This window comes from Anabrus simplex, chromosome 2, assembly GCF_040414725.1.
Source record: "Anabrus simplex isolate iqAnaSimp1 chromosome 2, ASM4041472v1, whole genome shotgun sequence".
Taxonomy (NCBI): domain Eukaryota; kingdom Metazoa; phylum Arthropoda; class Insecta; order Orthoptera; family Tettigoniidae; genus Anabrus; species Anabrus simplex.
In genome coordinates, this window is record NC_090266.1 from 658,126,449 (window position 1) to 658,152,486 (window position 26,038).

Here is a 26,038-nt window from a genome sequence, read left to right on the forward strand (position 1 = left end):
CCTCTTCTCAGCGCGATTACGAGGTGACGCGTAGTCAGTGCGACCTTGGTCACTACCTCACCGTGAGTTAGCCCCTCAACTGTTCTCATGTAGGCTGAGCCCTCATATCCAAGTAAAAATCCCTGAACTGGTCGGGTATCGAACATGGGGCTTGCGGGTAAGAGGCAGGCTCTCTATTCTTAGACAACGAGACCGGCTAATACTGTGTCTCCCCCAAAAACCCCATGGCACTACAGGCCTTGAAGGGCCTTGGCCTACCAAGCGACCGCTGCTCAGCTCGAAGGCCTGCAGATTACGAGGTGTCGTATGGTCAGCACAACGAATCCTCTCAGCCGTTATTCTTGGCTTTCTTGATCGGGGCCGCTATCTCGCCGTTAGGTAGGTCCTCAATTGTAATCAGGTAGGCGGAGTGGACCTCGAACCAGCCCTCAGATCCAGGTAAAAATCACTGACCTGGCCGGGAATCCAATTCGGGGCCTCCGGATAAGAGGCAGGCACACTACCCCTACACCACGGGGCCGGCAATACTGTGTTCCAGCAGAAGAACTTAAGACCACGTTGATTACGTCGTAATATAAACAGTTACGTAAAGCTACATACTTGATGTATACGTTCAGCGTTCAGTCTGCAAGCCTCTGTGAATTAAGTATGCGCCTCCACAATCCTCTATTTCCTACGAACTCTGTGACCTCGTTTAGTTCTACAGGTCTTATCATTAGAAACCAAGTCTAACCTTCGTCGCTTTAGTCTCCTTCTACTCCTCTTACTCTCCATGTTTGAATCTATTCTACATAGTGACTTATCCTCCTCGATTCGCCTCACATGACCCCACCAACAAGGCCTGTTTATTTTTATGTTGAAATGAAATAGATACTGCATTTATAAGTGAATAATAAAAACAGTAAGGTATCACTCATATTACAGTATTAGAAGTTTTCATTTATTTTACAGTTATATTTTTGAACACTGTTAAATGGTATCACTTTGTTTCAGTTTTTTCACTTTTCCAAATGTACGTTGTTGCAGTATTATCGTTATCACTTGCGATTTGTAATATTATGTTGTTATATATACGAATTTAGTATATTTTTGTGTATTTCACGTTTTTTTTGTAGTTCCATAGGATATGTTCTTAACAATTCCCCTCATAATCTAAACTTACGAATGCTGATTTTGTAGATCAGTAATCAACTACCCTTAATCCTTAAATATCGAGTTTTATTACTGTCCTATAAGGCTTCACTTATAATGCGATAGGAGGGGGCGCAGAATAGGCTGTGCACAAGGTGCCAAGCACCCTTAATACGGGCTTGACAATGTGGTTCGCAAAGGTGTCGTCAAATGCTGAAGAAGTGTTAAGCTGCTGATCTCTGTACTACTCTCGTGACTCTCCCTTCGGTCTTTTTCTTTTTCCTTCCTAGCTCGCTCTTTCTCCCACACGATTGCGCGCGCGCGCAGTAATCTACAGATTCTCTTTCTCTCTTGCTCTCCCTGTGAAACAAATTTTCAACGAGTGTAATTTTAAACTAGTTAAACTTTTAAAACGAATGAATGGAATAAAAATAAAAATGAGTTGTGACAGCCGCACACTATCGACGTGGAATATACTGTACTACAGGCTCCTTCAAGGAATCCCGTAACTCATTGCTGTCTCGCCAGAAGATCACGTCAGTGAGGTCAAAGAAGATCAATTGCTTCAGGAGTAGCAGTACGTAACAGAAAGGTAAGTACTACGTATGTATCAAGTAGGATGTCTTTGCAATATAAACTCTTTGGGTACAGCACCTCAAAAACCCGTTCCCGTGTTTGTTCTGGAGAGTCTTTTTCTTGTTCAATCGTCAGTGTGTGTGAATGTGTTGCAGCGGGAAGGTGTGCTAACGTTGTGCTACGAAACACTGCAAGGATATTAGCAAACTTCATCGTATGACGTTTCATATTGAAACTGGTAAGCTGTTATATAATCACTTTAACACTTTGCTGCAATAATTTCCATTATTAGTTTAACTGCCATTGAAATATCACTTCAGATATTCTATTTTTGCAGTACGACTTGCAGTTTTTAATTAGCATAGGTACTTCTGGACACACGACGCAATTTTGTACTTACGAGCAACTTTCTATCGAATGACATTTATGCAGTTTGTTATACGAAGAAATTCATTGAATCCGTTGAAGGTGACGTTGGTAATAATTGCATATGCTTTGCGAAAATCGTTTTCTGTTCAAAACATGCGCCTTGGGCTATACTTGGCCCGACATTTCTTTAAGGAAGGTATACAAACAGGTAAATACGTTATCTGTTCACTTGCCACCGCCTACTGAAGATGTTTGGGTGTATTTATATGAAGAAATGTATTTCATTTTCTACCTCTTGTTGACATTGTGACGTAATGGGGAGACTGTAAATATTCAATGTCCATCTATTTTCTGAACACTGTCATTGTAACTTCTACCTTGTGAAATTTCGGCAAAAGCACTTTAAATTGTTGTCAGGTATCTGAAATGTGCAGATTTTTTTTTTCTGCACGAAGGCCAGAAAAACTTATGCAGTTTCCTTATAAGATGTCATGTGGCAGTAAGCAAAAGCTACTCATAGAACGGCCACAGAAAACAGTCAGCATTGTTTCAAACCTTTATGGACCGCAGCACCTAGTGAATAAAGAATTTGTTAAATCTGTCACCGTTGCCTGCGGGCATTTCTTATTGAAGCAAACGCTGAAATGGATCTTGTGTTGACATATCTTTTCTTTCTAATGATTTAACGTCGCATTAACACATCGAAGGTTTTCGGCCACACTAGGATGGTAAAGGGATAGGACTGGGAAGGTAGCGGCCGCGCCTTAATTCAGGTACAGCTCAAGCACTTGCCTGGTGTGACAATGGGAAACCACGGAAAACCATCTTCAAGGCTGCCGATAGTGGGATTCGAACCAACCATCTCCCGAATGCAATATTATAGCTACGCGATCCTAACCACACGATCAGCTCGCTCGATTGACATTTCTTGTCGTTCCATTACGTGAATAAGAATAGTTATATTTGGTGTTATAATTCAATAATTTAAATAGAAGACCACTGAAAATGAATGAAAACTTACAACCTGTTTTCCAGTCATTGACCGGGTCAGTGATGGAATGAATGAAGCCCCTAACTTGCGGCGAGGATAGGAATTGTGCCGGCTGCCGAGGCCTGTCGCACTCCTCTGGGGCAATGATTAATGACTGACGGATGAAATGAAATGATAATGGAGAGTGTTGCTGGAATGAAAGATGACAGGGAAAACCGGAGAACCCGAAGAAAAACTTGTCTCGCCTCCGCTTTGTCCAGCACAAATCTCACATGGAGTGACTGGGAGAAAACCACTGAATTGTGTAATAATTAAAGACCGATACCTTGTGACAGTAATTCCGCGGAACGGATGCCTTCCTTAGCAGACTCGATGGTTGATCATAGGCCTAATACGATTTTAACATACCAGATATCAGTAATATGAGCGTTATGTTGGTACTCCAAATATAATGCAATATGAAGACAAATAATTCGAAATGAACCACCTGTTATTTCGTATGAAACTTCCTTTCGATTTTTCGCGCTTTTGAAACTAGTAATAATTTCGTGTGGCTATTTCTAGCCGGATGCAGCCCTTGTAAGGCAGACTCTCCGATGAGGGTGGGCGGCATCTGCCATTTGTAGGTAACTGCGTGTTATTGTGGTGGAGAATAGCGTTATGCGTGGTGTGTGAGTTGCAAGGATGTTGGGGATAGCACAAACACCCAGCCACCGAGCCATTGGAATTAACCAATGAAGGTTAAATGCCCTTTGACCCGGCCGGGAATCGATCCCGGGACTCTCTGAATCGAAGGCCAGTACGCTGGACATTCAGCCATTGAGTCGGACTTTGAAACTAGTGACGCATTTAGATTTTATGTTCGAGGGGATATCAATGGTACGAGGGATTACTTCTAAACGTTCACACACTACATTTTACGCGACAGTAGATATATAACTAAATGGGATAATACACTTTTTAATTTATAAAGAAGGACTGAGGGTGTATGGAACGAGGGTTGTTCTCTGGACAACACCTCGTACAGTGTCTTTCACCCTCCTATAATGGCTGAGGAAACCGTTCTTAAAATATCGTTAACAACTTTACATAGCATAACACTTACTGTACACAGTGGAACCCAGGCCACTGAAGCTCTAGACAGACCTACCCTTGTAGTCGATTACTTCAACTGGTGGACAGTGGACTCCATGCTGGTTGGTAGTTGGTGCGACAGTGAGGTGACTGCTACCAGATTTCATCCTGTCTCAAAGGTACCGATCCTCCCCGAATCTGAAAAGCATGTTATATCCCGAAGCTGGGACCATAATTTCTCGCCAGGTGGCTTCCCTCCTGTTCTATGTCGCTCTAATAAAGGAAGAATCGATTGCTGTTTGGTTTCTCTATTTGCATATGTAGCTATACCGGTCTAGAAAGCCATGGATAACGGTCGAGCCGACCACACGACACGTCGTAATCTGCAGTCCTTTGGGCTGAGCAGCGGTCGCTTGGTAGGCCAAGGCCCTTGGGGATGTTGCGCCATGATCTTTTTTTAGCTAGGTGTACTTTTTGGAGTTTAAAATCTGTTGCTTATGAAGCAGAGTCAAGGAGAAATACGGACTTCATAATTTATGCTCTGTCATTACTAATATAAGAGGTGGTTTCATTTTGTATGCTGCGGTGAAAACTGTGTTTGACCTCAAGTCGACTAATCATTTTCATTACATTCTATAGACCCTATCAGTTGTACTTGAACTTCTGTTCAGAACAAGCAGTTTTAAATGATACTTGAGCGGCTTCTGTTTAAATTTTTTCTGACGAATTTATATACTCTGCGGTACAGTCCTTTTGCAATGCATATTACGAGATATATCACGAAACATTCGGCAGTTAGAAGTAATCAATCGTAACTCTGAGGACTCGAGAGTCTCCGCAATCGACTTCCTGTTAAAAATCAATGTAAGCTTGTCTTTTATTGACGATACAGTTAAAATTCATTGTTGTTGGCTAATAAATAACTCATTTGTTTAAATAGGATCCAAAATTAAATAGCATAGAAGGCATGATCTCAATTTCCTTATTTTGGACAGAAGAATAATGTGGCTGGTATATTTGTTTGTCTCCAGTGCGATGGAATACTTGGTGGTGCATAGAAACGCAGAATATCATTAACCAAGTCTAGAATTCGTATACTCCGATATGTAACCTTTAAGATCACTTGCGGAAAACACGTATTACCTGAAGTGCGAAAAAACAGTACAAATAAGTTAGGAATAGTACACTGATGGTGAATATTTAGCTCTCACAATCAAACTATTTGTAGGTGAAGTTACCTACATTATGTTAGGGGGGAACAAGTGCTTTAATCATCTGCAAAAGCAAAGTCACCTCCCTACAGGCTATGAAGGACCTTGGAGGAGTGGAAGGTAAAGGCTTCCACCATTGTTAACCTCGGCACGAGATGGGGTAGAGTGGTTACCTCTACGCCCGGCCACCTTTGCCCCCAGGAATTGACCTGGTACTCATTTTTGGTGTAGGCTGAGTGAACATTAGGGCCATATGCACCTCCGGAAGTGGAAATCTCGTTTCTTAAATTTTACGACTTCCTGACAGGGATTCGAACCCACGTCCTTCCGGGCGAACCGAGCACGCCTTTACCGCCTCGGCCAGGCAGCCCCTACTCTAATCATCTGTAATGCCCATGTACAGCCACATGCCGAGAAATGTGAACTCATCCACGAAGTAGGCCTGCCTATAAAAAATTCAAGATAATTCTTTCTTTCTTTCTTACTCTGTTTACCCTCCAGGGTTGGCTTTTCTCTCGGACTCAGCGAGGGACCCTACCTCTACCGCCTCAAGGGCAGTGTCCTGGAGCTTCAGACTCTGGATCGAGAGATACAACTGGGAAGAAAGACCAGTACCTCGCCCAGGCGGCCTCACCTGCTATGCTGAACAGGGGCCTTGGTGGGGGATGGGACGATTGGAAGGGATAGACTAGGAAGAGGGAAGGAAGCGGCCGTGGTCTTAAGTTAGGTACCATCCCGGCATTTTCCTGGAGAAGAGGGAAACCACGGAAAACCACTTCCAGGATGCCTGAGGTGGGAATCGAACCCACCTCTACTCAGTTGACCTCCCGAGGCTGAGTGGACCCCGTTCCAGCCCTCGTACCACTTTTCAAATTTCGTGGCAGAGCCGGGAGTCGAACCCGGGCCTCCTGGGGTGGCAGCTGATCACACTAACCACTACACCACAGAGGTGTAAAATATGAAATTTAGTGATTTTTTAAAAAAGCAACTGCAAGTTAACAAATGCATCTTAAGTTCAAAACGTGCTCTCTCAAAAACAGGATAGTTGAACAGAATGTGTTCTACAGTTTGAATGTCTTCAGTGCAGAAGCACTGTGAGCCGTTTTGTGTTGGAATTTTGAATCGCTCGAAGTAAACATTGAATTTACCATGACCTGATAGCACTTGAGTTAAATAAAAGTTGCACACTATATATTTACATCCCAGTCTACTATATACATTTGGAAAGAACAAGTCTTTGGTTACTAAGCCATTTTTGCTTGCTAACCACATTTTATTCGAACGAGAGAGCATTTCATCCTGTACGGTTCTTTTGACAAAAGAAATTGGGCATTTAATATAACTCTCTGACAAGTTAGAATTACAAGCTTCTTTGACCAATTGGTAAGCTCTTTCGTTCCCTTTTATGGTGGAATGACCTCGCACCCAACCGAAACATACAGTATATAGTTATTGTACTTTGAAATATTCTCTCTCACATGTATTGCCAAATTGTGTAAATTATATTTATCTTTTATGGAGTTCAGTGCCGCTTGTGAGTCACTGAGTATAATCGCACACGTATTTTTGTTTATGCACCACTCGACTGCTTTCAATATTGCAAGCAGCTCGGCTTGAAACACAGAACAGTTAGTTTTATTTTCTCAGAATGAACTTCGTCTTCACCCTCATATACCACGAAGGCGCAGCCCACTAGTGTTTCGCTGCTGGAAATGCGATAACCATCTGTGTATATTGAATGGCTGTGATCTCTGGTACATTGGGTGGTAAAATACAGAGCTTATATAATCTGCTGGATGTCCGGCGGCAGTATGATGTACTGGGAGTTCAAGTTCTACTCCTTCCAAATCCCGGGGATGTATTCTGTTCTTCTTAAAGTTGACAGAAGTTGACATGCTGAGTCCTGTGAGATGCAGAGGTTCTATGCCAGAAATAATAAGGGCAGCGTCAGTCGATATTGTACGGTAAGCGCGCGTGATGCGTAATACGAAACCGCTTTGAGTTTGAGACAATTTCTGTTGCGCCCATTTTTTATGCAGAACATGTTCGAAAGCAGTTACGCAATAAAGCACCATTGGTTCAACATCTCCACGATATATGATCTTCAAAATTTCTGAGCTTAGTCCCCAGGTGGTTTGACATATTGTAATTCAAATTGTATTTACGTAAAATCTATTTAGTAACAAATATCATATTGTTTAAATCGTATATTACAGTACAACTCCTGTAATCAGTAATTGGGGCTGAGGTCTGTTCGTATTCGGAAATGTTCGGATTAGGTATCCGAAAAGAAATCTATATGCAGTATATAGAGTAATTCTGTATATCGTCGTTGCATTTATAAAACCGCTATGTGATACGATTTTAGCTTATAACTCTGACCAGAAAGGCTCAGTATTGCATGAACTGTATCAACGAAGTTTCGTTCTAAGTGATACGTGTGCTGCGGGTTGGTATTCCTCCCCTCAAGATTGTCACATAACGGTATTTCGAGGCGCAACGACAATATATGGTTCATAGTTTCAGCAACAGTACTAACAGCTACGAGGAGCTGCTTGGACAAGGCGGTAAAGGCTTGCTCTGTTCACCCGGAAGGACGTAGGTTCGATTCCCCGCCAGTGAGCCGAAAAAATAAATGAGATTTCCAATTTCGGAGGTGCACACGGCCCTGGGGTTCACTTAGCATACACCAAAAATGAGTACCATGTTAATTCCTGAGGGACAAAGGTGGCGGGGCATACAGCTTACCAGTCTACCCCAACAAGTTACGGATAGTGGAAGCCTTTACGTTCCACTTCTACAAGGGCATTCGTGCCTGTATGAAGATTATTTTGTTTTCCTTTTATTAGCAACCAAAAAACAACGCAGTGTACAGAATAAATACAAAATTGCTTACAGCATTTATCTTTTGTAGTTTATTTTATGTTTCCACATTTTTATTTCTTACAGCTGCAGTATACTAGAATGTAATTAACAATGTACTGTGTTTGGATTCTATTCCGCTAAATGCTATATTGAATAATCATTTTCAAGTGCAGTACTATGATTACATCCTTTCTTTACATTGATATCAATAGATGAATAGCTTTGAGTGGTGTCCTTAAAAGCCGGCCCCGTGGTGTAGGGGTAGAGTGGCTGCCTCTTACGCGGGGGCTCCGGGTTCGATTCCCGGCTAGGTCAGGGATCTTTACCTGGATCTGAGGGCTGGTTCGAGGTCCACTCAGCCTACGTGGTTAGAATTGAGGAGCTATCTGACGGTGAGATAGCGGCACGCGTCTAGAAAGCCAAGAATAACGGCCGAGAGGATTCGTTGTGCTGACCACACGACACATTCGTAATCTGAAGGCCTTTGGACTGAGCAGCGGTCATTTGCTAGGCCAAGGCCCTTCAAGGGCTGTAGTGCCATGAGGTTTGGTTTTGGTTTTTGGTGTCTTTAAAAGTAGGAAAGATCACAATATGAAGATAAAGCTGGAATTCAAGACGACAAATTGAGGCAAATATTCGTTTTTAGGAAGAGGAGTTAGGGATGGGAATAACTTACAAAGGGAGATGTTCAATAAATTTCCAATTTCTTTGAAATCATTTAAGAAAAGGCTAGGAAAACAACAGACAAGGAATCTACCACCTGGGCGACTGCCCTAAATACAAATCAGTAGTGATTGATTGATTGATTGATTGATTGATTGATTGATTGATTGATTGATTGATTGATTGATTGATTGATTGATTGATTGATTGATTGATTGATTGATTGATTGATTGATTGATTGATTGATTGCAAGTGGGATTTTGAAATAAATACGCCTTATGGCTTGGGGGGCTGATGACCTCGATGTTAGGCCCCTTTAAACAACAAGCATCATCATCATCATCATCAGCTTATGGCTTGGTGTCATCTCAAAATTTGCGTCACGAAATTAGTGATACAAAATGTGCGACGCTACGTTACGCAGCAACCGTGCCGGCTGTGATGTGAAGTATTGATGGATGGCCATGACTGAGAGACATATTATCAAATAGAGGCGTTACAGTATGATGGTCGATGTGATCTTGCAGGCTATGATGTGAAGTATTAATGGATTGCCATTACTGAGAGACACATTATCAAATAGAGGCGTTAGAGTATGATGGTCGATGTGATCTTGCAGGCTGTGATGTGAAGTATTGATTGATGGCCATGACAGAGCGACATATTATGAAATAGAGGCGTTAGAGTATGATGGTCGAAGTGATATTGCAGGCTGTGATGTGAAGTATTAATGGATTGCCATTACTGAGAGACATATAGAAGGTTAATAGTGGGATGGCCAAGATTATTAATAACATATGGAAGGCTCATTTATGAAACAGGCCTCATCTCATCATACTCTAGAGAGCTGATTATATCATTCGCGGTAGTTGCATAGGCCCTGAGTCAGTTTGCCCCCTTTTGATGCACTGATTTCTGCACTTCTCGACTCTAAATTCCATACAGTTGTCTCTCGTACACGATTCGTTAGTTGCAAATGAATTAATCGTTAACAATTTGAAATTAATTTATTAATAATAATTTTGTGTGGCTATTTCTAGCCGAGTGCAGCCCTTGTAAGGCAGACCCTCCGATGAGGGTGGGCGGCATCTGCCATGTGTAGGTAAATGCGTGTTATTGTGGTGGATGATAGTGTTATATGTGGTGTGAGAGTTGCAGGGATGTTGGGGACAGCACAAACACCCAGCCCCCGAGCCATTGGAATTAACCGATGAAGGTTAAAATCCCCGACCCGGCCGGGAATCGAACCCGGGACCCTCTGAACCGAAGGCCAGTACGCTGACCATTCAGCCAACGAGTCGGACTAATGAATTTATTGAAAGACATGTTTATGATCATTTGCCTTTCCCCACAGGTAAATCCCTCTGTCAGGGGTTCCGGTCGGACTATCCACAATTTCGCATTCGTAGAAAGTAAGCGACGTTGTAAGGAGCCCAAATATATTGTTTTTTATAGTAAGCCATAAATATCAAAGGGGTAGTTTCAATCCTAGTAGCGTATATGCGGCTAAAATACTTCACCTCCAAGGACATCACTGGGGCTAATTGTATTATTAGATTAAAAGATAACTACTACCTTATTTGCCCAGTTATGTAGTTCTGCCATTTAAGAGGGTCTCAAGAGATACTACTTGATGAAGAGAGTTTCTCCGGTACTATGCAGAGGACACTGTGGTTTGCACTGGTATGTTGGGTACCCCAGGTTCCTGTTGTGCTCGTTTGTCAGAACTCTTCCGATACATTTTTCTTGAAGAAAAGCGCGCGTCAAATGACAGCATTTGGCAATTCCATAAATTATCAGTTCATGGTCTTTGGAACGGAATTTTCCTCTCAAGACGAGGAGCCACTGAACTGAAAGTCACACACCATCTAGCCGCACACTCAGAAAAATACAACGGACTGTGCTGACTGTTTCAGCTGCATCAGACCGATTGCAATATAACTTGGTAGGATGATCAGTTCGTCTCCGTGGATAATTGCTAAGTATGGTGGCCTTTGGTCAAAAGGGTCCCGAGTTTGATTCCCAGCAGGATCAACGATTGGTTAATCCTTTGGTTTGGGAGCTAGGTGTGTATGCCGACTTCAACATAAGAATTCATCCTAGATAGAGCCCTGTTCTCACGATGCCCATGGACGCCAACACGGAAGACTTCATCATGCGTCACCGGAGGCCATATGCCATTGTTATTATCATCAATAAACATATCATAAACTTACTGGTACTACTCGTTCTGTCGTAAAATAATATTTATATACCCAAGAAACAGTAATTTTTTGCTGTAGTTTTAAATGGATCGAGATGTATCGAAGGCGTCGACTGCAATGAAACTTCGTGGGCAGATCTGTCAGGACATCGTACAGAAGTACCGATATTCTAATATTTGATATATTCATATACTGAACGTGTTAATAAAATATGTGGATTTTTATATTTTTTGCTAGTGATTCAACGTTGCAGTAACACATCGAAGGTTTGCGAATACACAAGGATGGGAATGGGCTAGGGTTGGGAAGGAAGCGGCCATGGCTTTAATTAAGGTACAGCCGCAGCATCTGCCTGATGTGAAAAATAGGTTTTTAGAGCGTGAAATTCTGTTCGTGTAGACAAAACATCATTTTCGGTATACAGAGTTTTCTTAAGCATATATAAGTTTTGGTATATTTACACAGTGCTTACACTAGGTCAATCTACGTCGTCATAAGATAACTGTTGCTAATTCCCAGATATTTTTCAACAATTAACACTATCGTTACAGACGTTAGATTTTCATAATAACGATAAACCCAAAATATGGCCAAATGCTGTAAAAGTGCATTTGACGCTTAAAAGACAATTAAGTGTATCATTGTGGCTTATTTTTATCGCCGATAGTACGGCTCCTTGGCTGAATGGTGACCGTTGCGCCTTCGATTTAGAGGACATGGAGTTCGGTTTCCGGCCGGGTCGGGGAATTTAATTTTAAAAGGTTAATTCCCTTGGCCCGGGGACTGGGAGTTTGTGTTACCCCAAACATTCCTGGAAATCGTACACCACACACAACACTAAGTTCCACCAAAATAAAACGCAGTTCTCCGTAAACACCAAGGACGCCAACCCTCATCGGAAGGTCTGCCACACAAAGGCTGCACCAGGCTTGCTATAGCTACTCGAAATCTATGTACAAAAAAATGTCCTGATTGACTGACTGACTGACTGACTGATTCCTCATTGCCGAGCCAAAACTACTGAACAGAAAGGAATGATATTTTGGGGATACATTTCTCTATTGAATTGCAGGTGCTCACTAAGAGAGAAATTTTGGATATTCCGTTGCTAAGGGGGTGAAAACGGGGGTGAATTTTTAAAATGAGTATGTCTATATCTCAAAAACGTAAAAGTTTAAGGATGTGAAAATTGGTATTTGGAGCCTCCCTTAAAAATAAAGTAACGCATATTTTTTTGCTTTCGAAAAATCCACTTACGGCGGGGGGGTTAAAAATAAGTGAAAAAGGGGTTGAAATATTTTAAGAGGATACTTATATCTCAAAAACTGAAGATGTTACAGACGTAAAAATTGGTACATGGAATCTCCCTTAAATATAAAGAAACATTTATTTTGTGTTTCCGAAAAATCCACTTAGGGGTGTGTGAAAAGAGTGAAAAATGGGGTGAATTTTTTAAAATGAGTATATCTAAAAAACTTAACATGTTACAGACGTAAAAATTGGTATTTGGAATCTCCTTTGAGAATAAAGAAACACATCTATTTTTTCGGAAAAACCGCTTAACGGGGCGGCAGTTAGTGAAAGGACTGAAAGAGGTGGTGAATCTTTTAATGGGGATAATCATGTCTCAAAAACTGAATATGTTACATACGTGAAAATGGGTATTTGGAACCTCTTTTAAAAATAAAGGAACACGTATATATTCATTTTCGGAAAATTCATTGGGGTGGATCAAAAGATGGAAAACGGGGTTGAATTCTTTCTATGAAGATACTTATATTTCAAAAACATAACATGTATCAGACGTGAAAATAGGTATTTGGAATCTCCTTTAAACATAAAAAAACATGTATTTCTGTTTTCGGAAAATCCACTGAAGGGTGTGGGTTGAAAAGAAGTGAAGAAGGAATTGAACTGTTGAGGATATATATATATATCTCAAAAACTGAAGATGTTACAGACGTGAAAATCGGTATCTGAAATCTTTAAAAATGAAGAAACACGTTCTTTTGTTTTCTGATTTCCATTTATAGGGGGGAGGTGGTTGTAAAGAAGTGAAGGAGTTTAATTATTTTTATGAGGATACGTATATCTTAAAAACTGAAGATCTTACAGAAGCGAAAATCGATACTTGGAATCTCCTTTAAAAATAAATGAACACCTATCTTTTATTTTCAGAAAATCCATTTAAGGGGGTGAAAAGAATTTAAAAAGCGGGTGAATGTTTAAAATGAGTATATCTCATAAACTCAACATGTTACTGACGTGGAAATGGGTATCTGGAATCTCCTTTAAAAATAAAGAAACACGTGTTTTCTTGTTTTCGGAAAATCCACTTATGTGGGATAGGGAGGGGGATGAAGGACTAATAAATGGGTTGAATTCTTTTTAGGGGATACATATATCTCAAAAACTGAAGATGTTATAGACGTGGAAATATGTATTTGGAATCTCCTTTAAAAGTAAAGAAACAGATACATTTTTTGTTTTCGACTTGAGAGAGGACTGTTTCTCACATACAAATCTCTACAGTATGTCGCAAGGTCCTCTTAGCCCCAGAAGATAATACCACAAACGTGGCTTACAAAGAGATTCTGGGGTAAATGAAACAACTTTTCTGTGAGTTTTTATAATTTAGGGATTTTCAGATACAGTCTTAGTGCAGTAGCGAGAAACGAATACTTTTATCAAATTACGAAATCTACGCGAGCGAAGCCGGGGGTAACAGCTAGTCCATATACAACGTGTGACAATAAAGTTCGGTGAATAATCCTGTACTATCAACATAGATGAACAGTGTACGACAGTGACCTTACTGTCCTTCGAAATAGTCCCCTCCCATAACTATGCACTGCTGAGATCGGCAATACATATCCTGGAAACTTTGCAAGAAGGCTTCCTTTGGGATGGTGTTCAAAAGCCTCGTCACGTTTCGTTGGATATCAGGAATATCGTCAAATCTCTTCCCTTTCAAAGCGAGTTTGAGTCGTGGGAATAGGAAGAAGTCTTGAGGATTGAGATCTGGCGAGTATGGGGGATGTCCAAGTTGTACCACCCCCTTTTATTTCATGAACGGTTTGAGACTATTGGCTGAGTATGGGCGAGCGTTGTCATGGACAAAAAAACCATGAACCTTGATGTGCGTACTGGGGTCGTACCCTGCGTGGATGTATCATGAAACGGGTCAAAATTTCAATGTACCGCGCGGCATTCAACGTCGTTCCCTCAGGTAGAAATTCCTTGTGAATAATGCCTCGACTATCGAAAAGGGTGATGAGCATCGTTTTGATGCGTGACTTTTCGGCTCTGACCTCTTTCCGACGAGGGGATCTCGAAGAACGCCATTCCATGCTTTGCCGTTTCGTTTCAGGGTCGTACCTGAGACACCAGGTTTCATCCTCAGTGACGATAGAGTTCAAGTAATTTGGTGTCGCATCCGCCGTTTCGACAAAATCCTCTGAAGCCTCTAAACGTGCCTGCTTCTGATCGTCAGTCAAGTGATGTGGCACAAGACGAGAATACGTTTTCCTCTTCCCTAACTTTTGGGTAACGATTTGTCGCACGGATTCACGGTTAATCTGCAGTTCATCCCCTATCGTGCGCACAGTTAATCGCCGATCGTTCGTGCTTAATGCCCTCATCTACTCAATGTTTTCGTCACTGACGGCGGTCGTCGGTCTTCCGCTACGCGGGTTGTCAGAAACACTTTCCCGGCCTCCTCGAAAACGTGAGAACCACTCGTACTCACACTTCGAGGACAGTGCTTGATCTTCATAAACACATGCCAGCATCGCATGCGTTTCTTTCGGTGCCTTGCCAAGTTTAAAACAAAACTGAACATTGACCTTTTGGTCGTTCATGTTCCTGTTCGCAGTTCAGAACCAACGCAGTAAACACGCACTGTGTCAAACAGGTCTTACACGGCACACACACGATGTCCAATTGAACAGTGTTGGGAGCAGGTGGTCAAAACATGCTGCTACGCAGGCGCAGCGTTGCGTGTCGCCAGTGTTGCCGGATCGACCGTTCTGACTTCATTCACCGAACTTTATTGTCACAGATTGTATATAAAATAATATGTCATGACTGACTGACTGACTGACTGACTGACTGACTGACTGACTGACTGACTGACTGACTGACTGATTCATCATCGTCGAGCCAAAACTACTAGACATAAAGAGATGAAATTTCAGGTATACATTTATATTAAAATGTAGGTGCTCTCTTAGGAAGGGTTTTTGGATATTCCTTCGCTAAGTGGGTGAAAAGGGGGGTGAATTATTTAAATAAGTATATCTATATCTTAAATGTAAAAGTTTACGGACGTAAATATTGGTATTTGGAATCTCCTTCAAAAATAAAGAAACACGTATTTCTTTTGTTTGTGGAAAATCCCATTAACAGGGGTGCAAAAAGGAGAACAGGTGGTTGAATGACTTTTTATGGGGATACTTATTTCTAAAAAAACTGAAAATGTTACATACATGAACATTTGTATTTGGAATCACCTTTAAAAATTAAAAAACACGCATTTTGGGGGTAAAATGAACGGGGCTGGGGGGGGGGGGTAGATGAAAGGGAGTTGGATTCCTCTTATAAGGACACATATATCTGGAAGCTCCTTTATAAATAAAGAAACATGCATTTTTTTATTTCGGAAAATTCACTTAAAGAAGGAGGATGACAGGAAGTGGAAAATTGAATTCATTTTATGCGGGTACTTATATTTCAAAAACTGGAGGTTACAGACTTGAAAATTGGTATTTGGAGTCCCCTTTATAAGAAACACGCATTTGTTTGGTGGGGGCGGGGGTGAAAAAGGAGGTGAATTATTTTTATGAGGATACTTATATCTCAAATGATGAAGATGTTACACACATGAAAATATTTATTTGGAATCTTCTTTCAAAGTAAAGAAACACGTATTCATTTCTTTTCGAAAAATCCATTAGGGGAAGGGGGGAGGTGAAAGAATTGAAAAATTAGTTGAATTCTTTGTATGAGGATAAGTACTATATATCTATAAAAAGGTAAAGATGTTACAGACGTGTACATTTGTATTTGAAATCTCCTTCAAAAATAAAGAAACACGTACTTTTTCTTTCGGAAAATCGAATTTGGGGGGGGGGGTGAAAAAGTGAAGGAGGATTTGAATTCTTAATAATAATGTTATTTGCTCTACGTCCCACTAACTACTTTTTAAGGTCTTCGGGGAGATGTGAATTCTTTTCATGAGGATAATTATATCTCAAAAACTGAAGATGTTACAGACGTGAAAGTTGGTATTTTGAATCTCCTTTCAAAATAAAGAAACACGTATATTTTACTTTCGGAAAATCCACTTAAGGGGCTGAAAAGTATTGAAAAAGTGGGGGAATTTTTAAAATGATTACCGGTATAACGACAGTATATGTCAAAAACTTAACATGTTACGGACATGAAACTTGGTATTTGGAAGGTCCTTTAAAAATAAAGAAACATGTGGGTTTTTTTTGACCTGAGAGAATACTGTTTCTCACTTGTACATGTCTCATGGAACGTTGTTTACAAAGAGTTTGTGGGGTAAGTGAAACTCAATTTTTCGGTGAGTTTTTTACTTTAGGGATTTTTCAGATACTGTCTTAGTACAGTACCGAGGAACTATTAATTTTATCAAATTAGGAAATACACGCAAGCGAAGATTCCAAATACGTATTTTCATGTCTGTAACTACTAGTCTATATATAATAACATGTCCTGACTGACTGATTCATCATCACAGAGCCAAAACTACTGGACATAAAGAAATGAAATTTTGGGGAAACATTTATATTACAATGTAGGTGCTCACTAAGGGAGGATTTTTGGATATTTTGTCGTTAAGGGGGTGAAAAGGGGGTGAATTTTTAAAGTGAGTGTATCACTCTCTCAAAAACTTAACAGTTTAAAGACATGAAAATTGGCTTTCGGAATCTCCTTTAAAAATAAAGTGACAGTGTTTTTTTTAATTTTCGAGAAATCCTCTTAAGGGCGATGAAAATAGGTGAAAATGGGTTGAATACTTTGTATGAGGATACTTATATATCAAAGACTGAAGATGTTACAGTTATGAAAACTGGTATTAGGAATATCATGTAAAAATAAAGAAACACGCATTTGTTTGTTTTTGGAAAATCTACTTGGGGGGGGGGTGGAGGTGAACAGGAATGACATAGGGATGAATTTTTAAAATGGGTATATCTACAGTATATCACAAAAACGTAACATGTTACAGACGTGAAAAGTGGTATTTAGAATTACCTTTAAAAATAAAGAAACGCCTATTTTTTTGTTTTCGGAAAATCCACTTAAGGGAGATGTAAAAATGACTGAAGATGGGGTTGAATTCTTTTTATGAGGATGCTTATTTCTCAAAAATTTAAGATGTTACAGACGTGAAAAATTTGTGTTTGAAATCTTCTTTAAAAATAAATAAACACGTACTTTTTGTTTTCGGAAAATCCCATTAAGGAGGGGAGGGGGGATAAATGAATTGAAAAATGAGTTGAATTCTTTGTATAAAGATACTTATATCTCAACAGAGAAGAATGTAACGGACGTGAAAATTGGTATTTGAAATTTCCTTTAAAAATAAAGGAACACATATTTTGGTGGGAGAATGAACTTAAGGGGGTGTAAAACGAGTTGAATTCCTTTTATGGGGATGCAAATAAGAAGTGGACTTAAAACAATACACCCCTAAGAGGTTTTGGCGGGGGATGAGAAATAATGACAAAAGTGTATTTATATGAAACCGTTTGAATTACGAAGTTAAAATTTTAAATGGTATCCTAGGTAAAAAGTAACACTAAGTTTTAAACAAATTTAACCCCTCAAAGAGTTAAATGGGGGTTAAGATTCGAAAACACATATATTCATTCCTTCCTCCGAGACGGTTTAACGTAGCCTACGAACACAAAATTCCAAATAGCGCGGTTTATATTTTAAATCCTATGTGTGAAATAGAAAATATTTTTAAACGTTCCACCCCTAAAATGTTAAATGAGGTTAGCTCCGTAAACGAAATTTATCATCGCTCCAAAACCGTTTGACGTACAAAGTTATAATTTTACTAGAAGGGTCTTCTTTTATGTCCTAGGTGTAAAATATCGTATACTTCAAAATATTTCTCCCCTACGAGGTTTAGATGGTGGTTGACTCTCAAAAACACACCGTCCATTCTTCCGAAACCGTTTCACACACGATTTTTTTTCAGTGAAAGGTGGTCATCTATATCTCAGATCTTAATAAATATTTAAAAACATTCACCTCTTAAAAAGCATTCATTCTTCCATTACTGTTCGACGTACAAAATCAAAATTTCACAGGTTGGTTGTTTTTACGTCCTAGATGTTAAGTAAGGTAGGACTTTAAACATTCAAATTCTTCCGTATGGGGTTCAAATGAGTGTTATATCCTAAAATAAATAATCATTCCCCAAAACCGTTTGACGTACGAACTGAGGGCGTATTTTACAGGCTCGGCTGACAGCGGACTCTCCAAAATGTAAAACTTTGAATAATAACTTTCGGTTTAAAACCTAACTGTCTCAGGCAAACGAAATAGACTAAAAGAAAGCAGTGTTGACATTTGTCGTTTGTTAAACGTCCAGTTAGTGTTTCAAATGATGTAGGCTCACATAGAAAATTGAATAGTGATGTTTTTTCTGAATTTCAGACTAAAAACCGGTGAATGAAAGTAAAACTGAAAAGAACGTGTTAAAATGTTAATGGCGGTGTTCAAATAGGCAAAATAACATTATGCATTGCCTTGCATCCTTATTTCTAAGTGCATTCGATATATTTTACCCATAAGCAGGTCCATATTTAATATTTTTGTTAATGTTCAGAATTTCACTTCAATTTTATAGGTTCCTTTAGTTATTTTCTTGAATAAAAAACTGGAAAGTCTAGAAAATTAAGCAGCTGATATGCTGAAATTTTAACTTACTATATTCCCTTCTAAAATATCACTTCCATCTTAAAATGCTACAAAATTAAAAAATGCTAGCGTTAATTATTTCGCTTAATGTCTTTTCCCCAATTTATTGATGATCGTAACTTGATGTGGACATCGACCAGTTTTACGGGTGGATGTCCTTCCTGACGCCAACCCTCTGTGGAGTGATGTATTCGCCATTGCGTGTTTCTGTGGTGGTTGGTGGCGTGATGTGTTGTGTTATGTTTATTGGAAGAGAAGTGTATTAAGACAAAAACAAACACCCAGTTCCAGAGCTATAGGAGTTAGTCATATGCAATTAAAAACCTCGGACCGACCAGGAATCGAACCAAGGGCTTCTGCGCAAAAGGCCAGTACACTGATTATTTGGCTAAGGAGCCGTGTAAATGCTAACATCAATAATGCAAAAACTTATATTTTTTAAATGTTAAATTCTTGGTTTAAAAAACTAAAATCTATCATCTCTAACTATTGTTCATTTACGGCAGAATGATTATCGACATTAAAATAATGATTTGTTAACTGGCCATTCATCCAAGTTCCATTGGCATTTGTGAGAGTAGTAACAAACAGAACAAAGAAATACGAAAAGAAACCCAGTTCTTCTCCAGAACCTTTTCATTGGAGTGTTTGCATTGAGACGTGCTATGCCGAGAGTTAAAGTGAATAAGAGAAACACAAGTACAAATTCCGCATTTCCAACATTTATATAATCACGTACGGTACAGTACTTTATTTCAGTTTACCGAGCCGGTTGGTCATGCGATTAGGGTCGCGCAGCAGTGACCTCGTATTCGGTAGATCGTAGGTTCGAATCCCACTATCGGCGGTCCTGAAAATAGTTTTCCGTGGTTTCCCATTTTCACTTCAGGAAAATTCTGGGGCTGTACTTTAATGAAAACCACGGCCGCTCCTTTTCTCCCAATCCTAAACCTTCCCTATCCTTGCGTCGCAGAAAACCTTCGGTGTGTTAGTGCAACATTAAACCACTAGAAATATTCATATTTATTTCAGTTTGAGATTAATATAAAAGCGTTTTAACCTTAAAAAAGTGGAGCTTTTAAAAGTAAGAACGATCGTAATACGATGATAAAGTTGGAATTGAAGAGGACAAATGGTGGGAAATATCATTTCATTGAAAACACTTCAGAACAGGCTAGGTAAGCAGTTGATAGGGAATCTTCCACCGAGGCGACAGCATTAAATGCAGATCATTGATTGATTGATTGATTGATTGATTGATTGATTGATTGATTGATTGATTGATTGATTGATTGATTGATTGATTGATTGATTGATTGAACAATGCACTCATACCTTTCCAGAAAAGTAAACCCGAGTAGGATTAGAAACTTATTCGACAGCTAGGTGTTAATAACTGACATTGTTACTGAATATTCGTAGCAAAGAAAACTCTGCTTTACGAATTACAATTAATGCTCAGGTTCAATATGAAAGTTAAATAAATGTTATTATTTCTGTCATCACAATGTTTCTCTTGCCTGCTACCCAAGTGCAATGGCGTATTCGAATTTTTCCCTTTCCTTTTTCGCTAATGGATCGCTGAGGACCATGCGAAATCAACATTTTTTTGGCTTCCTTTTTGCCCAGTATTCTTTCAAGTGGGTGTGTTTCCGTTGCTCCAAACATATACTGTACGTCGTGTGGTCCTTCTCTCTTCTTCCTCGAACCCCAATTTTGTCTGATATTTCTTGTTTGTATTTCGGTAAGTTTTAAAATACAAATTTACCCAAATAATGCAATCTAAGACGAAGGTAGCTAATTGGTAACTGGTGGTATTTTGATGATTAGTTACGAGTAATATTAGTTGGTTTTGATGTAATTTTGATGTTGAAGGTGCACCTTTCTTGACCTTTGGTGGACCTAGGCCAATATCAAGTTGAAACTGTAGTGACAGAATAGCTGTGTTAGAGAAAGTGCAAGTCGTGTTGTCGTAGCCACAGAACATGCACATTCTTATACAGCAGCGCTCGTACCAGTCTTCGTCATTGTTGCACATTTATGTAAGGGAAGGAATAGAAATTTATGGATAACCTGCAGCCCGAAGCATGGCTTGTACTCCACTGCTTTTCTTTTTTTTTTTTTTTTTGCTAGTGGCTTTACTTCGCACCGACACAGATAGGTCTTATGGCGACGATGGGATAGGAAATGCCTAGGAGTTGGAAGGAAGCGGCCGTGGCCTTAATTAAGGTACATCCCCAGCATTTGCCTCGTGTGAAAATGGGAAACCACGGAAAACCATCTTCGGGGCTGCCGACAGTGAGATTCGAACCCACTTCCTCCCGTATGCAAGCTCACAGCCACGTACCCCTAACCGCACGGCCAACCCGCCCGGTTTGTACTCCACTGATCCCGCCTTTTCCCAAAAGAATTGTCCTGAGGAGATAATGATACATTTATTGCTATAATATATGATGTATTGTAATATTACAGTATTCGTACATAAAGTTGTGCTGTGCCCAATATCAAAATAGTATGTATTTTCTATTGGCAATTTGTTAGGAACGCAATGAACAATCCTCGGCTATTACTGTATTTGCTTTGATATGCAGTTGTAACTGTATGTAAAACAAAAAAGCTCAACACAGAAAATCAACCTGTATGGAACTTTCTATGTGAGAAGTATACTGGAATGTGTGATATACCCTTTATCGTTTATTTGCTTTAGAGTCTAATGGTAGTTTTGTTCATCAACACGTTATATTAGTATAAGTTAAGACCCGCAGTGTGTGTTATTGTAATTACTTTGGAATACATACGTGCCCCGGGAGCTGATAAAGTGTACGTTACTATCCAACAATATTCTGTACTTCTTCCTACTAACATTCTTATGATCTTCCCACTAAATCCGATATCTGAGCCATTAGAATAGTTTCCATTCATGTCGAGCTACAATTCACCTGTCCATCACTCCCATTGTATCAGTCACTGAGCTCCACCAGCATCCAAAATGTCCTCTTCCCCCAATCACATTTCTCATTTCCCTGATTCCTCTTCGGCCTGCTATGATGTTTACTATTTATTTCCCAATTTCTCTCATTATTTTTTACCGCTTTCTACATTATTACGTTTTTCTTTGATTTCTTTATTTTATATCATCCTGTCTTGCTAATGGAATTTACAGAGACTGCGTTTATGACTGCTTTTTCCTAGAACCGTTTATGTTGTAATTCGTTTACCAGGGGCAATAGCTGATTGGTCAAGTAAATAACTCACGAGTTGATACCTGCTACTAAGAGATAGCAATGGGCACCTCAGTCCAGAGTCTTTGATGCACACTCTACCCTTCCAGCCTATAAGTTGGGCGTCGGCTAGTAATCCCACGGTCATATACGGGTGAACTCCAGTGATATTTTGCAATAAAATAAAACTAAAATTACAGGAATAAGCAGGAAGGATAAAAGAGAAAAAATAACAAAAATATTATGAATGAGAACATTTTTGCAAACAAATTTATTTAAAGCTTTGGCAGAACGGCAACAAAAAGTAAATAAACAACAACAAAAATAATACAAATTAATTAATCAAAACTCACAAGGTCAATTGAAACCCATTAATAATTCTTACAAGTATTACAAAAGTCGGTTATATCTTCCGAGTATCATATTTCGATAAGCACAAATGCTTCATTTGTTAAATTTATTAAGTCGGTTTACTTCTAAAAATTCAATTCCACTCATTAAATATCTAACATAAAAACAACACCCCCTCTCACTCTCAAACTCCTAAGAAAAAATACATATCGCATGGTTGAAACTTCATTAAATAGATTTATGGATCCATCTTTACGGCTTGGTTATAACAGAAACTTTACCGACCGGGCGCGTTGGCCGTGCGGTTAGGGGCGCACAGCTGTAAGCTTGCATCCGGGAGATAATGGGTTCGAGCCCCAATGTCAGCAGCCCTGAAGATGGTTTTCTGTGGTTTCCCATTTTCACACCAGACAGATGCTGGGGCCGTACCTTAATTAGGTCTCTATGAGGCCTATCTGTGTCGGAGCGACCTAAAACCAACAGCAATAGCAAAAACTTTACCGGCATAAATCATTACATATCATTTCATCTCAATTACATCTTATTGAGTTTCATTATTAACTGATTAACATTACTGTTCCAACATAAAGTTATCCTTTTAAAATTAAGTTAAATTTCACCAGTCAAATAATTAAGTTTATTAAATTTATTAAATTTATTAAGTCATCATCTTTTTGCTGAATCCTCCCTACAATTACTACCACGACCCGGACATGGATCGAACAAGTACATCCGATCTAATACTGACATGAGTAAATCCAATTTTAAAAAGAATCAATCTCACAAAGAAGTACAACCAGCTGTCTCATTACTATATTCAACCAACATGGAAATTATACGTTAATAAATCACACAAAATAAAAATCTGTAGCGAAGGGCCCTACGGAATATAAACAAACACAAATCCCCCCAAAACTTACAACTACACTGGCTTTACTGCAGTGAGAATGGAACCCCTGCCTCAAAACATGGCAACCATATGGAACTGAGTCCACAATCAATAAATCACAACAACCACAATTACATCCAATTACAGTATACCTGAAATTCCCTACTCCTAACTAAAGTGATATTCAGATGACGTTAAATATTCAAATAACCTTGTGCTGTTGTTCTACCTAATCAATAAGAATTGTATAAAATAACATCGTAATTAAACTTCAATGACCCTATCTCAATAGAATATAATCTTTCACAGTCGAACGCTACGATGAGGAGACTCGTAACTTGAAAAATAAACATATCTTATTCTCCGCTCCCTGGCTTAGTATATATCTCCATAACAAGCCAAGCTCATTCAGTCTTCTTCCAAATAACTTATATAATCTGGCCTCTCTCGGGCTCTTAACATTGACTGGTTCAAATCTCACCGGGATTAACAAAATATTCCTCACAGTCTATACTCAGGAATACATAATCTCTTGCCTTCAATTATCAGTTTCGTAATATCTCATTTCATATTTATCGCTGGTTTTCTTCCACTCATTAAGGTTCTGAATGTTTAAATATCATATCTCAACAAAGCACAAAATAAACTCAGTAAAGAAACGACGAAAAATATGAACTACCTCACAGCACAGATCGCTATCTTCACCAAAAAAGATCACTTATCCTCGTACGATGACTTTGAATATAAACTGTAACATTCACCGATGGTCACTGGTTCGAGTCCATAGCACAGCACTGATGAATCTTTCTCGAAGAACGAAAATAATCATGCAACAACCCATACAACTAACATGCTCCTACAAACTACTTTGAATGCATTTAATGCCATAGTCTTTATAAACATTATACAAACACACGCTGATATCATTGTGAGAAGATTATTTCACCGCACGCTTAAGAATATATTCCGAAAATCAAATTAACACAATCACACGAAAATTATATGCACAAAAATAAACACCCCCAAGACATCAGTACCACAAATTAACTGTATTAACCTAGGCGACCCTTGATACATTATTAACTCAACAAATATAATTATTACATGCAAGAAATGAATATATACAAATTTATTCAGGCAGCTAGGCGTGCATGTCGTGTAAGATTAAATAAAATTAGATGTACTCATCCTTGCCCGCGACGGTCCATGATTCAGCAATGCAGCATTTCAGCCATCGGGTCGGCCCATTGATGCGGTGCTCACTCCTTCATGGCGTTTGAAATATGAAAGTCCGTAGGGCTCTCCTCCATGGTTCTTCTTCTGAAGTACATTGTTCCGACACAATCTGATTTACGGCACAGTTGGTAAACTCCTGTCACGCACAGTCCGAAATACACTACAATATAAATTATCATACAAGTTAAAGAAACATAGAAATAATCCTTCACAAGGTTCCATTTACGTAACACTTCGATCTGTAGCATACTCTTCACCGGAATCTATTATTCAATATTATTTACAAGTTCTGGCTTGACCCGTGACTTCATTATTTACACATTTTCACACAGATTGAATAACAAGTAGCTCGGCACTTCATACCGCTATAATTATAATCTGTGACAATTTATCATTATTAATTCCTTTATGGGAAAATCCCTGCGGATTAAGTTCAAATTCGGTATTTAAAGTTATTATTCCTGCCTATAGAAATGCTCGATGTTAACTTCACGTTTTTCTGGTGACGATCTCAAGCACACGTCCGACCCGTTCAATTTCAAAATTCACAGTGAGCTTCTAAACAGCGCGTGGCGTATTCCGGCCCGTGTGCTTGCAGTACATACGTCAAGGATTCCCCGTCCTAATTGCACCGTATTTCCTGTCTCTGGTAAACACATATTTAACTTCACAAGCTGCCAGGATATTTTATTTGAATTATTTCGGAATTATAAGAGTCTTATTTACGTTTTATAATCATCTCTTCTGGATGTAAACTTATTTCGCAGTGCTCTTACGTTGGCACTACTGCTACCAAACCAGCTATTCCTTTGCCCGCTGCCTTGTGATTCGTCGGTTCAAAATTTCTGCCAGCATATCTCACTAGCTCTGTCTCATCTCGATCTCAAGTTTCTCTCTCTTTCGACTGGAAAATTCCATTACCTTCTCTATGATGCAACATCCGCCAATCCTCTACACGTGTGCCGTTAAAGACATAATTCAGCCGGCCGGATTTCCACATACATCCTGCTTCAATACGAACCCTACTTTCTCAAATATTACTTTTTCTTATTGCATTTTATTCATATGCCAATGACATGAACCAGTTCGGTTCAACACTTAAGTGCAGAAAATCTGGCCGATACCTATAGATCAAAATCATTCTTTCATCTTCCGTACATTTCCGCATTTGCTTAACTGACACCTCACTCCACCCAGTCCTTACTGCTTCTCTCTCTGACTGGCATGAAGTAAATGCGGAGAAACAAGTATAAACCGCAAGGCTGATGTTATATTCAGTGTAAAATGAAGGGTG

The 26,038-nt window shown here is 39.4% G+C and overlaps 1 protein-coding gene across 2 annotated transcripts in view; it reads left to right on the forward strand.

Annotated features, from left to right (window-relative positions):
* The first annotated feature begins 1,811 nt into the window (after positions 1-1,811).
* LOC136864328 (uncharacterized) overlaps positions 1,812-26,038 on the forward strand; it is a 289,222-nt gene continuing 264,995 nt past the window's right edge. For both annotated transcript variants that reach the window (XM_067141163.2, XM_067141162.2), the window contains exon 1: positions 1,812-1,945. The gene's annotated coding sequence lies outside the window, so the exon portion shown is untranslated. The remainder of the gene's footprint in view (positions 1,946-26,038) is intronic.